The following is a 15,308-nucleotide window of genomic DNA, read 5'->3' on the forward strand; positions in this document are numbered from 1 at the left end:
GCTTCTAATTGATAAAATGATATTAGAAAATTGTAAGAACAGAAAAACAAACTTTTGAAATCTAAATTGAATGGTGGAAATGCAATCAAGGCCATAAATACCTGGGCAATACCAGTTGTAAGATACACAACTGGTATAGTTAATTGGACACAAGCTGATTTGGACCTTTTGGACCGAAAAACCAGGAAACTAATGACAATGCACTACAGTTTACATCCACGTGGTGATACTGATAGACTATATCTGCCCCGAAAATCAGGTGGCAGAGGATTATTACAAGTGAAGCAAACAGTTGAAGAAGAAAAACATGCACTGGCTGATTATTTAAAAGAAAGTCAAGAACATCTATTAATCGAAGTAAAGAACAAAAATCTACTGAAGGCCCAACAGACGAAACAAGAATACAGAAAAGATGTGATAAAATCAAGAATGAAGAGTTGGCAGAACAAAGCACTGCATGGCCAATTTCTGGAAAAAATAAAAGATAAAGTGGACAGTGAACAAACTTGGTTATGGTTAACAGCAGGTACATTAAAGAAAGAAACAGAGTCACTAATCCTGGCTGCGCAAGAACAAGCTATCCGCACAAATGCCATTAAGGCCAAAATAGAAAAATCCTCTGATGATGCCAAATGCAGACTTTGCAAAGAAGCTGATGAAACTGTTGATCACATACTCAGCTGCTGTAAAAAAAATCGTGCAGACTGATTATAAATTGCGGCACAATTCAGTAGCGCAAATGATCTATTGGAATTTGTGCAAAAATTTTAATATTAAAACTGCAACAAACTGGTGGGAACATCAGCCTGAAAAAGTCACCGAAAATCAGATGGTCAAGATCTTGTGGGATTTCCGTATACAAACCGACAAAATACTGGCGCATAATACACCAGACATCACACTGGTTGAGAAAAATAAGGTCACAATCATAGACATCGCAATACCAGGTGATAGCAGGGTCGCCGAGAAGGAACATGAAAAAATCGCAAGATACCAGGACTTAAAAATCGAAATTCAACGACTATGGCACAAACCAGCAGTGGTAATTCCAGTGGTAATTGGCACACTGGGTGCTATTCCAAAAGCACTGGAATTACATTTAAAACAGTTAAAAATTGACAAAATCACCATCAGTCAAATGCAAAAAGCCGCAGTGCTTGGATCTGCACGCATATTACGAAAATACGTTACGACGTCCTAGGCCCCTGGGTGGGGCCCGACTAGTAACCAATGCCAAATCCGGCAAAACAACTGTCCGCTGTGATACAATTGTATTATAATAATAATAATAATAATAATAATAATAATAATAATAATAATAATAATAAAAACTCCGCCGTTGCCGGTCCCAAGCCTGGATGAGAAAGGAGGAAGGTTGGGATCAGGTTGGCATCTGGTCCCGTAAAAAAACCCCCCGCCAACCCATACAATATGGTGAAAAAAACGAATAAGAATTCCATACCGCATCGGTCGTCGCGCGGGTTAACAAGGGCCGCGGCAGATGTTGGGGTCCCTGGACATCCGTCGACAAGTGGGCTACAAGTGGACCAGCCAACAAAACGACAAAAATATAGTGCAGATGAAAACCGTGCCATAATGGCCTGTTACTACAACTCAGAGCCAGAAAAAAGAGGATATTTAAAGCGAATGTATGAATTATGGAAACAACAATATCCAGATTCAAATGTTAGTGAACAACGACTAGCAGATCAAAGGCGATTTATTATACGGAATAAAGTGTTTAGTGAAGTTGAACATGAGGAAATTCAGGCAAATTGCAAAACCCAAAAAACAATATCACAAGCGGAAATAACTGATATTCAAGACACAACTAAAGACACTATAGTAGAACTCCCAGAAGAAGCTCTCGGGGAGGAAATAACATCACCACCACTAGAACCAGTTATCATTGAACCAACTGATGAACTAACTCAAAAACAAAAAGAATTGAAGGATAAGATCATGGAACATTTTCTGCTTAATGAGGAAAGGCAACGTTTACCATCACTAAAAACTGTGCCTAAGAAAATTTTGGCCCCTATCATGAAAATGGTTAATGCAGTGTTTTCAACAATTGAACCGGGATCCATCTTGGAAACAAACCAGTTAATGTACAGCGCAGCTGTAATAGTCACTAATGAACTAGGCATTAAAATTAAAGTACCTAGTAACACAACAGAAAAAGCACCAAAGCCAAAGTGGAAAATCCGTTTAGAACAAAAAATCAAAAAATTAAGGGCAGATGCTAGTAACTTAAAGAACATGCATGAGCAACGACTTAAAAACAACAAAATCATAGATCGGCTAATCAGAAGATATAGATTGGATACAAGAAACATCAATGAAGCTGTAGAGATTGTAAAACAGCAGATAACAGCAACAGCTAGAAAAATTGAAAGATATGAGGCACGAATCATCCAATATAAACAAAATCAGCAATTTCGATCAGACCAACGGCGTTTTTATCAAAGTCTTAATGTGAATGGTGACACCAAAAGTGAAAAACCAGAAAAGCAGGCCACAGTTGAATTCTGGAAAGAATTGTGGGAAAATGCAAAGGACTACAACAAGGAAGCAAAGTGGATACATGACTTTGAGAAAAGCATTGGCAACAAACAAATGCATGTATTAGAAATAACAACTGAGATGGTCAAAAATCGAGTTAAAAAGGTAAAGAATTGGACATCACCTGGAAAGGACCAATTACATGGTTTCTGGCTCAAATATCTGACCAGTTTACATGCAATATTGGCCAGGCAACTGAATGAAATTTTACAAAAGGGCCAAATTGATGAATGGTTGACAACTGGAAAAACATACTTGATTCAGAAAGATCCAACTAAAGGAACAACACCTGAAAACTATAGACCAATAACATGCTTGCCAACAACCTTCAAATTACTCACAGGCATTATTGCAGATAACATGATGGATTATTTGGAAACAAACAACATCTTGCCAGTAGAGCAAAAAGGCAACAAAAGAAGGAGCAGGGGCACAAAAGATCAGCTTCTAATTGATAAAATGATATTAGAAAATTGTAAGAACAGAAAAACGAACTTGAATATGGTCTGGATTGATTACAAAAAGGCATTTGACTCACTGCCACATAGTTGGATCATAAAATGCTTAGAAACAACTGGCATTAGCAAAAATATTACATCCTTTACTGAAAAGGCAATGAAACAATGGAGAACTGAGTTGGCAGTAGGGAATGAGAGCTACGGAATGGTTAATATCAAGCGAGGAATTTTCCAGGGTGATTCACTTTCACCTCTTCTCTTCATCATCGCAATGATCCCACTATCAGTAATCTTAAAAAAAATGAAATTAGGCTACCAAACAGCCAAAAAAGCTGAAAAAATTTCGCATTTACTATATATGGATGATTTGAAACTCTATGGAAAGTCAGAAATAGAAATCCAATCATTGACAAACACAGTCCGAGTATTCAGCACCGATATTTCAATGCAGTTTGGCATGGAAAAATGCGCCACTGTATCCATAAAAAGGGGCAAAATCACTGCATGTGAGGGAATTGAAATGCCCAATGGCCAATTAATTAAATGCAAAGAAAATGAAGCCTACAAATACTTAGGCATTCTGCAGTTGGATAACATCAAACATGGAGAAGTAAAAACTACTGTCAGGCGAGAGTACACCAACAGAGTTAGGAAAATTTTGAAATCTAAATTGAATGGCGGAAATACAATCAAGGCCATAAATACCTGGGCAATACCAGTTATAAGATACACAGCTGGTATAGTTAACTGGACACAAGCTGATTTGGACCTTTTGGACCGAAAAACCAGGAAACTAATGACAATGCACTACAGTTTACATCCACGTGGTGATACTGATAGACTATATCTGCCCCGAAAATCAGGTGGCAGAGGATTATTACAAGTGAAGCAAACAGTTGAAGAAGAAAAACATGCACTGGCTGATTATTTAAAAGAAAGTCAAGAACATCTATTAATCGAAGTAAAGAACAAAAAACTACTGAAGGCCCAACAGACGAAACAAGAATACAGAAAAGATGTGATAAAATCAAGAATGGAGAGTTGGCAGAACAAAGCACTGCATGGCCAATTTCTGGAAAAAATAAAAGATAAAGTGGACAGTGAACAAACTTGGTTATGGTTAACAACAGGCACATTAAAGAAAGAAACAGAGTCACTAATCCTGGCTGCGCAAGAACAAGCTATCCGCACAAATGCCATTAAGGCCAAAATAGAAAAATCCTCTGATGATGCCAAATGCAGACTTTGCAAAGAAGCTGATGAAACTGTTGATCACATACTAAGCTGCTGTAAGAAAATCGCGCAGACTGATTATAAATTGCGGCACAATTCAGTAGCACAAATGATCCATTGGAATTTGTGCAAAAATTATAATATCAAAACAGCAAAAAACTGGTGGGAACATCAGCCTGAAAAAGTCACCGAAAATCAGATGGTCAAGATCTTGTGGGATTTCCGTATACAAACCGACAAAATACTGGCGCATAATACACCAGACATCACACTGGTTGAGAAAAATAAGGTCACAATCATAGACATCGCAATACCAGGTGATAGCAGGGTCGCCGAGAAGGAACATGAAAAAATCGCAAGATACCAGGACTTAAAAATCGAAATTCAACGACTATGGCACAAACCAGCAGTGGTAATTCCAGTGGTAATTGGCACACTGGGTACTATTCCAAAAGCACTGGAATTACATTTAAAACAGTTAAAAATTGACAAAATCACCATCAGTCAAATGCAAAAAGCCGCACTGCTTGGATCTGCACGCATATTAAGAAAATACGTTACGACGTCCTAGGCCCCTGGTTGGGGCCCGACTAGTAACCAATGCCAAGTCCGGCGAAACAACTGGCCGCTGTGATACAATTGTATAATAATAATAAAAGAAGCTGGTAAAAAGGAAAGAACTCTTTTCTTTTTCATAGGGAACCAGATAAAAATTATTTTATTGTTGGAATTAGGCCAGTTATGGCATCTACACCATAGTTAGGGTATACAAGCCATGGTTTAACACTGTGATGGTGGACCTATGGTACACGTGCTGGAACACAGAGCCATCTCTCTGGGCACGCGAGCAGTCACCTGTTGCTCTTCCGGGTTCCAGTCGGCCGGCCAGCTGGTCTTCCCGCACGTGGGAGTGCCAGAAACAGGAAGAGTAGCAGCCCGGTGCACATGTGTTCACCGGACGGCTGCTCTTTCGGTTTCTGGCATGTGCATACTAGCCAGCTGGTTTTCGTGCACGCATGCGTGCCAGAAACCAGAAGACCAGGTGGCCAGTCTGTATGCACGCATGCTCTTGCTTTTTTTAAAAAAATTTTTTTATACTTTATTTATATGCCGCCCTTTTCCCTGAGGGAACTCAGGGCAGCTCACAATTGAAGGGAGGGGGAAAGACAGACAAGTTACAAACGTAGAACCATACATCATTAAAAACACAACAGTCAAATCATTCGAGTGGGGTTACAGGTCTTTAGCCCCAGGCCTGTTGGAACAGCCAGCTTTTAAGGGCTATGCGGAAGGCCTGGAGGGTGGTGAGGGTACGAATCTCCACGGGGAGTTCGTTCCAGAGGGTCGGAGCAGCCACCGAGAAGGCTCTCCTCCGGATAGTTGCCAGTCGACATTGGCTGGCTGATGGAATTCGGAGGAGGCCTAATCTATGGGATCTTATTGGTCTAGAGGAGGTAATTGGCAGTAGGCGGTCCCTCAAGTACCCAGATCCAATACCATGAAGGGCTTTGTAGGTGACAACTAGCACCTTGAAGCGTACCCGGAGACCAACAGGCAGCCAGTGCAGCTCACGGAGGATAGGAGTTGCGTGGGTGAATCGAGGTGCACCCACGATCGCTGCATTCTGGACCAGCTGAAGTCGCCAGATACTCTTCAAGGGCAGCCCCATGTAGAGCATGTTGCAGTACTCCAGCCTAGAGGTAACAAGGGCACGAGTGACTGTTGTGAGAGCCTCCCGGTTCAGGTAGGGACGCAACTGGTGCACCAGGCGAACCTGGGCAAATGCCCCCCTGGTCACAGCTGACAAATGGTGTTCGAAAGTCAGCTGTGGGTCCAGGAGGACTCCCAAGTTGCGGACCCTATCTGAGGGGTATATAATTTGACCCCCCAGCCTGAGAGATGGAACACTTGGCCAATTAGTGGGAGGGAAGCACAGCAGCCACTCGGTTTTATCTGGGTTGAGTACAAGCTTGTTGACCCCCATCCAGTCTCTAACAGCCTCAAGGCCCTGGCTCATCACGTCCATCGCTTCATTGAGTTGGCACGGGGCGGACAGATACAGCTGTGTATCATCCGCATATTGGTGGTATTTTATCCCGTGCCGTCGAATGATCTCACCCAGCGGTTTCATGTAGATGTTGAAAAGAAGGGGGGACAGGACCGAACCCTGCGGCACCCCGAAGGGGCCTAGGGGTCGATCTCTGCCCTCCAACTAACACCGACTGCGACCTGTCCGAGAGGTAGGAGGAGAACCACTGTAGGACAGTGCCTCCCACCCCCACCTCCCGCAGTCGTCGCAGAAGGATACCATGGTCGATGGTATCGAAAGCCGCAGAGAGGTCAAGGAGCACTAGGATGGAGGCATGACCTCCATCCCTGGCTCTCCAGAGATCATCGGTCAATGCGACCAAAGCAGTTTCCGTGCTGTAGCCAGGCCTGAAGCCTGACTGGAATGGGTCCAGATAACTGGCTTCCTCCAAGGACCGCTGGAGCTGAAAGGCCACCACTTTCTCAACAACCTTCCCCACAAAGGGGAGGTTGGAGACTGGACGGTAGTTGTTTAGGACGGCTGGATCCAAAGATGGTTTCTTCAGGAGGGGTCTCACCACCGCTGCCTTTAATGCGGGGGGAAAGACCCCCTCCCGAAGGGAGGCGGCAACAACCACCTGGATCCAGCCCCGTGTCACCTCCCTGCTGTTGACAACCAGCCAGGAGGGGCACGGGTCCAGTACACATTTGGAGGCACCTACAGCTCTCATGACCTTGTCCACGTCCTCTGGGGTAACAGCTTGAAATTCAACCCAACGATGACCTACAAAATTATCCCTTAGTGCCTCAGCTGGTTCTGCAGGATTGGAGTCCAGGTCCGTCCGAAACCGAGCAACTTTATCCGCGAGGAATTGGACGTAGTCCTCAGCTCTGCCCTGAAAAGGATCACTCGTATCCCTCCTATTTAGGAGGGAACGGGTGATCCTGAACAGGGTGGCTGGGCGCGACTCAGCGGACGCAATCAGAGCGGCAATGTAAGTTCTTTTTTACGTCCTGATTGCCCGGATGTACTCTCTGATGCAGGATGTTAAGAGTGCTCGGTTCGATTCGGCACTTGGTGCCGAAAAGGTTCACCACAGTGGTTTAACATAATGGGTGAATTCTCACTTACACATTTCAGTAGTTCACAATTATATCACTGTGGTAAATTACAGTTAACAAAATCATAGTTTATGTTTACAATGAAGGATTAGCTTTTAAAAATATGTAGAAACAACACAGTAGTTAAACTAGAAGTTTAAACATCCCAGCTTCTATCTTCTCTTCTTTTTAATAAAGTTAATATTCAGTTACTCATATTTATAAAGAAAAGCAATGACAGTTTTTAACCCTCAAACTAGGAAACCAAAACACCACTAGCTTAAGATATTCATTTTATCAATCTCACTATTTTAATGATATCAGGTGGGCTGAAAATGTCACTACTGATACTGACAAATATTTCAAAAGAAATTTGGGAAAAAAACGATACTGACAGGCATTTTTGAATAGGTACAGTAACACAAAAGGTGTGTTACTGAAATCAGTGTGAAAATTAAAACCAAATCAATTTCAGTCTTCTGATCAATGAATCTTGTAAATTCTCAGCATTAAATACATTTTGTCCATTGCTCAAGGACGAAAAAAATACAAGCAAGATATCACAATATTTCTTTTTAAAGACAGGAATGTTTTGAAAAAATCTGAAATAGTACAGAGGCATACAGTAATTGACATAATTCTTGCCCACAAACCACAGTGGCTTGAATTTATGGGAATTATATCACCAGACTGAATACCTTTATTGCATCATAACTATTAGGCTCAAAATCAAGAATGACACATAGCAATTCTTCCAAGTTCTTTATTGTTTCATACAGTACCTAAAGACAAAATTTTGACAGAATGAGGACCCTGCTATCTATATCTACAATGAACACTGTGAAGGACTGTCTTCACCTTTTTTCCTCACATAGAATATCTGGGCTAAGTTGCCTCTTACTCTTATGAAATGCACCCTCTCCCTTCTGGGGTTCCTTCCATCTCATTATTACATTTCATCACTATAACATATGTAAAAGAAAAAATAGGGTTTCAATGGAGTAGTTGTGTTCTTTTTTTAACCACCCCCTTTTTGGCACCCACTGGTAAATAAGCAATCAAATTTAATACCCTCATTCCGTGGAACAACAACATTTCAGTGGCCAATTTAACCTTTTTCCCCTCTCCAAAGAATATTCCTTACCTTCCTCCCAAAAGATCATTTCAAATTCTGTAAGCAAACTTGAAAGGTGATTGCGGAAAAGAACATTAAAAGTCTCCCCATAGATGTTCCATTCTGGATTGTGGCTATCATCTCCTCTTCACATTTTTAAGAATAAGAACTGGAATATTTGAGAAAGAAAGGAACTCTACCTTATCACATTTTAGCCCATTTTTCACTTTAAAAAGGAGAAGGAAAACTAAAGCTGAAAGAATTCTTATTAAATTAAGAAAAAACTTTCCTGTGAAGTTGACTTAGTCATAAAAATAAATGGATTTGCTTAACACTGCCTTCTATCTGTAAGACTCACATACTATATACAGTATTATTATCCAAACAAATCTATTAAAGGAGGAAAGAGTTAGAAAAACTTTTCAGCACAGAGCAATCTGTCTGTAAAATTCCATGCCATCCATTTTTATTCCCCAGCCTCCCACAAAACCAGCTGGATGGTGGCCTGCTGTCATCTTCTCTTCGACCTTTCTTTTTCTTGACTGATAAAAAGATGGCCTTCTTCAAACCATGGTAAGCTCCTGCTAACTTCAAAAGCATGTCTCATAGAGTTTTCTTGGGAAAATATAGAAATTGTTTTATTTCAGAATGCTTTTGTTAAAACCTCCAATTTATTTTACAGCCCTGAGAGTTAGTTTCTCATTGATGTACGAAACCCAACCTGGCTTATTTTAGCTTCTGCTATCAAGAAGATGCAACCAAGTAACAAGATAGTTCAGACCTGTTCCCAAATCCCTCTAGATCTTGGGATTAAAAAAAAAGTCCCACAATGCAAAATAATAATAATAATAATAATAATAATAATAATAATAATAATAGCAGGGTCGCCGAGAAGGAACATGAAAAAATCGCAAGATACCAGGACTTAAAAATCGAAATTCAACGACTATGGCACAAACCAGCAGTGGTAATTCCAGTGGTAATTGGCACACTGGGTGCTATTCCAAAAGCACTGGAATTACATTTAAAACAGTTAAAAATTGACAAAATCACCATCAGTCAAATGCAAAAAGCCGCACTGCTTGGATCTGCACGCATATTACGAAAATACGTTACGACGTCCTAGGCCCCTGGGTGGGGCCCGACTAGTAACCAATGCCAAATCCGGCGAAACAACTGGCCGCTGTGATACAATTGTACAACAACAACAACAATAATATTATAAAGTACAGTTTACATCCACGTGGTGATACTGATAGACTATATCTGCCCCGAAAATCAGGTGGCAGAGGATTATTACAAGTGAAGCAAACAGTTGAAGAAGAAAAACATGCACTGGCTGATTATTAAAAAGAAAGTCAAGAACATCTATTAATCGAAGTAAAGAACAAAAATCTACTGAAGGCCCAACAGACGAAACAAGAATACAGAAAAGATGTGATAAAATCAAGAATGGAGAGTTGGCAGAACAAAGCACTGCATGGTCAATTTCTGGAAAAAATAAAAGATAAAGTGGACAGTGAACAAACTTGGTTATGGTTAAAAACAGGTACATTAAAGAAAGAAACAGAGTCACTAATCCTGGCTGCGCAAGAACAAGCTATCCGCACAAATGCCATTAAGGCCAAAATCGAAAAATCCTCTGATGATGCCAAATGCAGACTTTGCAAAGAAGCTGACGAAACTGTTGATCACATACTCAGCTGCTGTAAAAAAATCGCGCAGACTGATTATAAATTGCGGCACAATTCAGTAGCAGATCTGCACGCATATTATGACGTCCTAGGCCCCTGGGTGGGGCCCGACTAGTAACCAATGCCAAGTCCGGCGAAACAACTGGCCGCTGTGATACAATTGTACAACAACAACAACAACAATAATAATAATAATTGATAATCTCCCTCACCATTCATGTTGTCTAAGTTCTTTAAACCAAACCAAACCAGTGCCATGAAACTAGAAACAAATGGGCACTGTTGACAGCTTCAAAACTTATATACAGAACAGAATCATTCCAAATCTATATTTATTCATTTATTTATTTGTATTCCACCTTTTATTATTTTTACAAATAACTCAAGGCAGAGAAGACACCAGCACACCTTCTTCCTCCAATTTCCCCCCTAACAGCAACTACTTGTACTGCCTGGGTTTGAAAAGTTGAAACCCCTTTAGAAAAGTAACACACATGAGAAAACCTATGAGTCCTACTGTATGTTTTTAATTCATTCATTAATCTTTGCTAGATTACCATATTACCGTGGCACGACAAAACCGCGCTCGACTAAAGCGCGCCCGATTAAACCGAGTCGCTGATGTCATCAACAGGGCGACAACAGCGAATGCGGAGAAAGAAGGGCGCTTTAAATAGTGCTTTGAAAGCAAGCCGATTCAAGTTAAGGTAAGGGTTAGGGTTAGGGTTAAGTTTAGGGTTAGGTTAAGAGTTAGGGTTAGGGTTAGGTTAAGGGTTAGGGTTAGGGTTAGGGTTAAGGGTTAGGTTTAGGGTTAGGTTTAGAGTTAGGTTAAGGGTTAGGTTTAGGGTTAGGTTTAGGATTAGGTTTAGGGGGGTTAGGTTTAGGTTTAGGGGTTAATTTTAGGTTTAGCGTTTACAGTGTGCTTTTTTCTCCACGCTGTTGTCGCGCTGTGATGAGGTCAGCTACGCGGTTTCGTCGAGCTCCCTTTAGTCAAACGCAGTTTTGTGGTAGAACCCCATATTACAGGTAGTTCTCGATTTAAACCATTATCTTAAGCAATCATTCAAAGTTACAATAGCACTGAAAGAAGTGACTTACAACTGGTCTTTGCACTTATGACCATCACAATCTCCCCACAGGGATGTGATCCAAATTTGGGCACTTGGCAACCACCAAGTTTTTATCATGACTGCAGTGTCCCAGAGTCATGTGATCACCATTTGCAACATTCCCAGCCAGTTTCTGACGAATAATCAATGGGGGAAGCCAGATTCACTTATAATTTACTTTAACAAGAGCAGTGATTTGCTTAACAACCAAAAGAAAAAAATGGGCATAAAATTGGATACAACTCATTTAACCACTGTTGCTTAGCAACAGAAAGTGTGGTACAATTGTAGTCTAAATCAAGGACTGCTTGTAATCCATGTGAGTGAATGAATGGAACACAGGGTAGTTTTATAATTTCTGCTCTTCTAACAAACTGGTTATTTCCAGTTCTACTCCTGGGATTTACAGGTAACAAGCTGGCGGGTCCACTCCCTGAATTAAGCCAAAATATAGTTGACCATAGTTAAATGAGTCACTGGGAGTAGGAGTCTGCATACAAATTTAATATATTATTGTTGTTAATATGTATAAACATATGTAATATGTTTATGTAAAGAATAAAGCCCATAGACAGTGACTCAAATCCAGCTCTCATATCTGAGCTACAATGAGATACCAAAAACATTCTTTGCTGCTGGCTTGTCTGGATTTTTTGCACCCCACACATGGTAGCAAACATGATAGTTACAGAACAAGAGAGCACATTATTCAAATGGAATATTTTCTGAGTGTTTTCCTCTTTCAGTAAACTTACTTCTGGTTTCCTCTTTAGCCCTGTTTCTTCAATGTCCTGTTACAACCTGGGCTGGATTCCATGAAAAATTCAAACACAGCTGTGATTTCAATAAAAAAGAGCAGCAGGAAGTTATTCATCTATTGTAGTCATGATTAATAAATGACTAAAAATGCAGAACATACATCAATAAAGAAGAATATTTGATTTGTACCTCAAGGTTGAAATGGTGCTCACCAGTGCCAACACTGATGATGTTACCTAGTTTGGGTAATGAAAAGTCTGCAACAAAACAGCCAAGCTCAGAGAGCATCAAGGAACCCCTCAGAACATATCAAATCCATGTAAATAATAATCTGGGCTCACGCATGGATATGACACATACTTGTTCACTTTAGAAATGTAATATTCATTTTAATCTGCTTTAAATAAACTTGTCACAATAGTAACAACCCCAAAAAATTTTAAACCTGTTTATTAAGGGGGGGACATATACAATGTATAATTTATCATCTAAGAACTCATCGATTATAATAATGTAGCATACAATAAGAATGCAATTTTTTACCTTTCCATGCATTGAAAAAGTACAAAAAGAAAACAATACGTAGCAACACAGATGTTCAGAGTACAGATATAAGTAGACAAGTGACCATTTCTAGAGATAACCAAATGAGTGGGACTTTATTATAAAAGCCATTCTCTAAATCTAGTTCCAAGCAATTGGGCTACAGTTCCTGGCCTGGGGACTATAAATATGCTAATAGATTATGACCAAAATGCAAAATTATAAGAAACAGGAGTCTTTCTCAGAGCTGATTTAATTGGTTTTTTTAATCACTGCCTAGAAAACAAAGAAAATAACATTTTCCAATTGTACTGGACTATGAAACAGTTGAAGATTATTCTAAGATATACCACTTCCCAGATCAAAAGCTCTAAAGAGTTTCACATCAGGGAACGCACAAATCTTGACGTAAGCACCTAAAAGAAAGAGGAAGTACTAAAGGTCAAGAAATGTTCTTTAGACTCACTGGACATTTAACAGTTAGATTCACTCAATTGCTGTAAGTGCTCAAATGTTCCAAATTAGAGTTTCTAAGGGTATTGCAGCAGGAAATGCTCTCAATGTTTATTTATTATCAGAATTCCTATTCACTCCACATCCAATTTTTTTCCCTCATCCCTTCTTGGTGCAACTGCCCCATCATCATATCTTCTCTGTGTCCCACTTTCTTAATTTTCTTTATTTTGCTAAACTAATCAACAAAAGGTATAACTACACAGTTCAATATTAAATGATTAACATGTGCTCTAAATTGATAAATATAACATTGAAAAAAACTGGGTGAGGGAAGTAAAATGTTAATTAACAGGACAAAACAGTGACTATATGGTTTGAAAGTCTTCTTCCTTGTTCCTTGTTTGAAGAAAAAAAGACAAATTAGAGATACCAATATTCCATTGCTACAAACTTTCTGATGTTGAATTTTTAGAACTGAGAAGGATCACTGGAAGTAGAATTTTCTATATGCCATTTCTGACATTCTTTGCCTGGATTTTTATAGCACACATCTGTAGTTCTAGCCAACCTCTTTGTTCCTCCAAATCTACAATGATGTCTTAATACATTAAAATTACTTTGGATGTAGCCAATAATAACATATGCAGTTCTAATATGCAACAGTTGATCCAGAATCACATGAAACTTCTTTTTTAATGATTCTGGTGAAAAAAATGGAGGAGAATAAATCAGTGTGCATAGGCATGGGGTTTTCTTCCATGAATTTGTATGGATCTATTTGTGAGATTGGCACATGCAGAGAGGGATCAATTAGTGTTTGTATGTGGGAAGTTTTACTTTGCAGGCAATTAATTTTAATTAGCAGTTATTAAGTCAAGGCAAACATTTAGTGGAGAGGAAAAATCCCCAAGATTGGTTTCAGCTGGCATTGGCAAACCTAAATTGACAAGCCAGGGAGGCTGGGCATTCTACCGGATTTTATTTTATTTACTTATTTAATTAGATTTTTATCTCAACTTTATTACTTTATAAGTAACACAAAGTGGCAGACATATCTAATACTCCTTCCTCCTCCTATTTTCCCCACAACAACAACTCTGTGCAGTGGGTTGGGCTGAGAGAGAATGATTGGCCCAACCCATCCTGCTAGCTTTTAGGCCTAAGTCAAGACTAGAACTCAAGTTTCTAGTTTCTAGGTCAGCACCTTCACCATTATATCAAACTGGCTCCTATGTTTATAACTGTTCTGTGAAACTTTTCAACCCTTCAAGTAGTGATGAAATTCATTTTTTTTTACTACCGGTTCTGTGGGCGTGGCTTGGTGGGCATAATGTGGCTTGGTGGGCGTGGCAGGGGAAGGGTACTGCAAAATCTCCATTCCCACCCCCACTCTGGGACCAGCAAGAGGTGGCATTTGCCAGTTCTCCAAACTACTCAAATTTTCTGCTACCGGTTCTCCAGAACCTGTCAGAATTTGCTGGATTTCACCTCTGCCTTCAGGTGTATTCTTGCAGTTTCTTAAGAAAATAAACAGTAATTTTAAAGACATATAATTAGTATGGACAATTATGCCACATTACAGACGTTTCATGAGATACAGTAATCCTTGAAGGCACTTCCAAGTTGGTTTAGCTTTGTCTTTGTTAAGACCCTTCTTAACAATCTTTTTGGTGCACCTGGTATATTTTCAAGATATTTACAGCTGAACTTGGCTAAAATGTTACTTTAAACATTGCTTACTAATTGGGTTTGGTTATTTCATTCAAATGGTTTTGCCTGCCATTAAAGCAAATCCCAACTAAAAAAGAATCAGCAAATTTTCAAAGCCACACTTTAGAAGCCAACAGCCACAATGCAATTGAATTAGTCAAAGAAGAAGAAAAAAGATCAGATGATTTATGAACAACCAAATTGCCCATTTGCTCATTAAGGCATCACATACAACAGTCAACTTATTGAACAAGACACAATGTCATACATATGCTATTAGTTCTGCAAATATTTGTGCCGACTTAGTGAAAGCTTTGGCTGCTTGATTTGTCTAGTCTGCTAAAATTATCTGATTCAGACAATGAAAAGGATTTCAGCACAGTCATGGTCACTGGCTCCAAAACCTCACCTTTTTTATATAAAACATAAGGAAAAGAAGAAGGAATGGGTGCTTTGATGGCCAAACTACTATTTTTAAAGCTAGGTCATTTGTTGTAGCTACCTTCTATCTGTACATAGACATCAGACATTTGTCTGA

General features: G+C 39.7%; 1 protein-coding gene across 2 annotated transcripts in view; it reads right to left on the bottom strand.

Annotated features, from left to right (window-relative positions):
- Positions 1-15,308, bottom strand: part of PKIB (cAMP-dependent protein kinase inhibitor beta) — a 54,414-nt gene that overhangs the window by 31,742 nt on the left and 7,364 nt on the right. Inside the window, exon 2 of one of the 2 annotated variants that reach the window (XM_087718538.1) lies at positions 12,058-12,136. The exons of the other annotated variant lie outside the window; for it this stretch is intronic. The gene's annotated coding sequence lies outside the window, so the exon portion shown is untranslated. The remainder of the gene's footprint in view (positions 1-12,057; positions 12,137-15,308) is intronic. 2 annotated transcript variants of the gene reach the window in all.

This window comes from Thamnophis sirtalis, unplaced genomic scaffold (assembly GCF_051295495.1).
Source record: "Thamnophis sirtalis isolate CommonGarterSnake01/CBP01778 unplaced genomic scaffold, rThaSir2_p1.2 scaffold_6, whole genome shotgun sequence".
NCBI classification, from domain to species: Eukaryota; Metazoa; Chordata; class Lepidosauria; order Squamata; family Natricidae; genus Thamnophis; species Thamnophis sirtalis.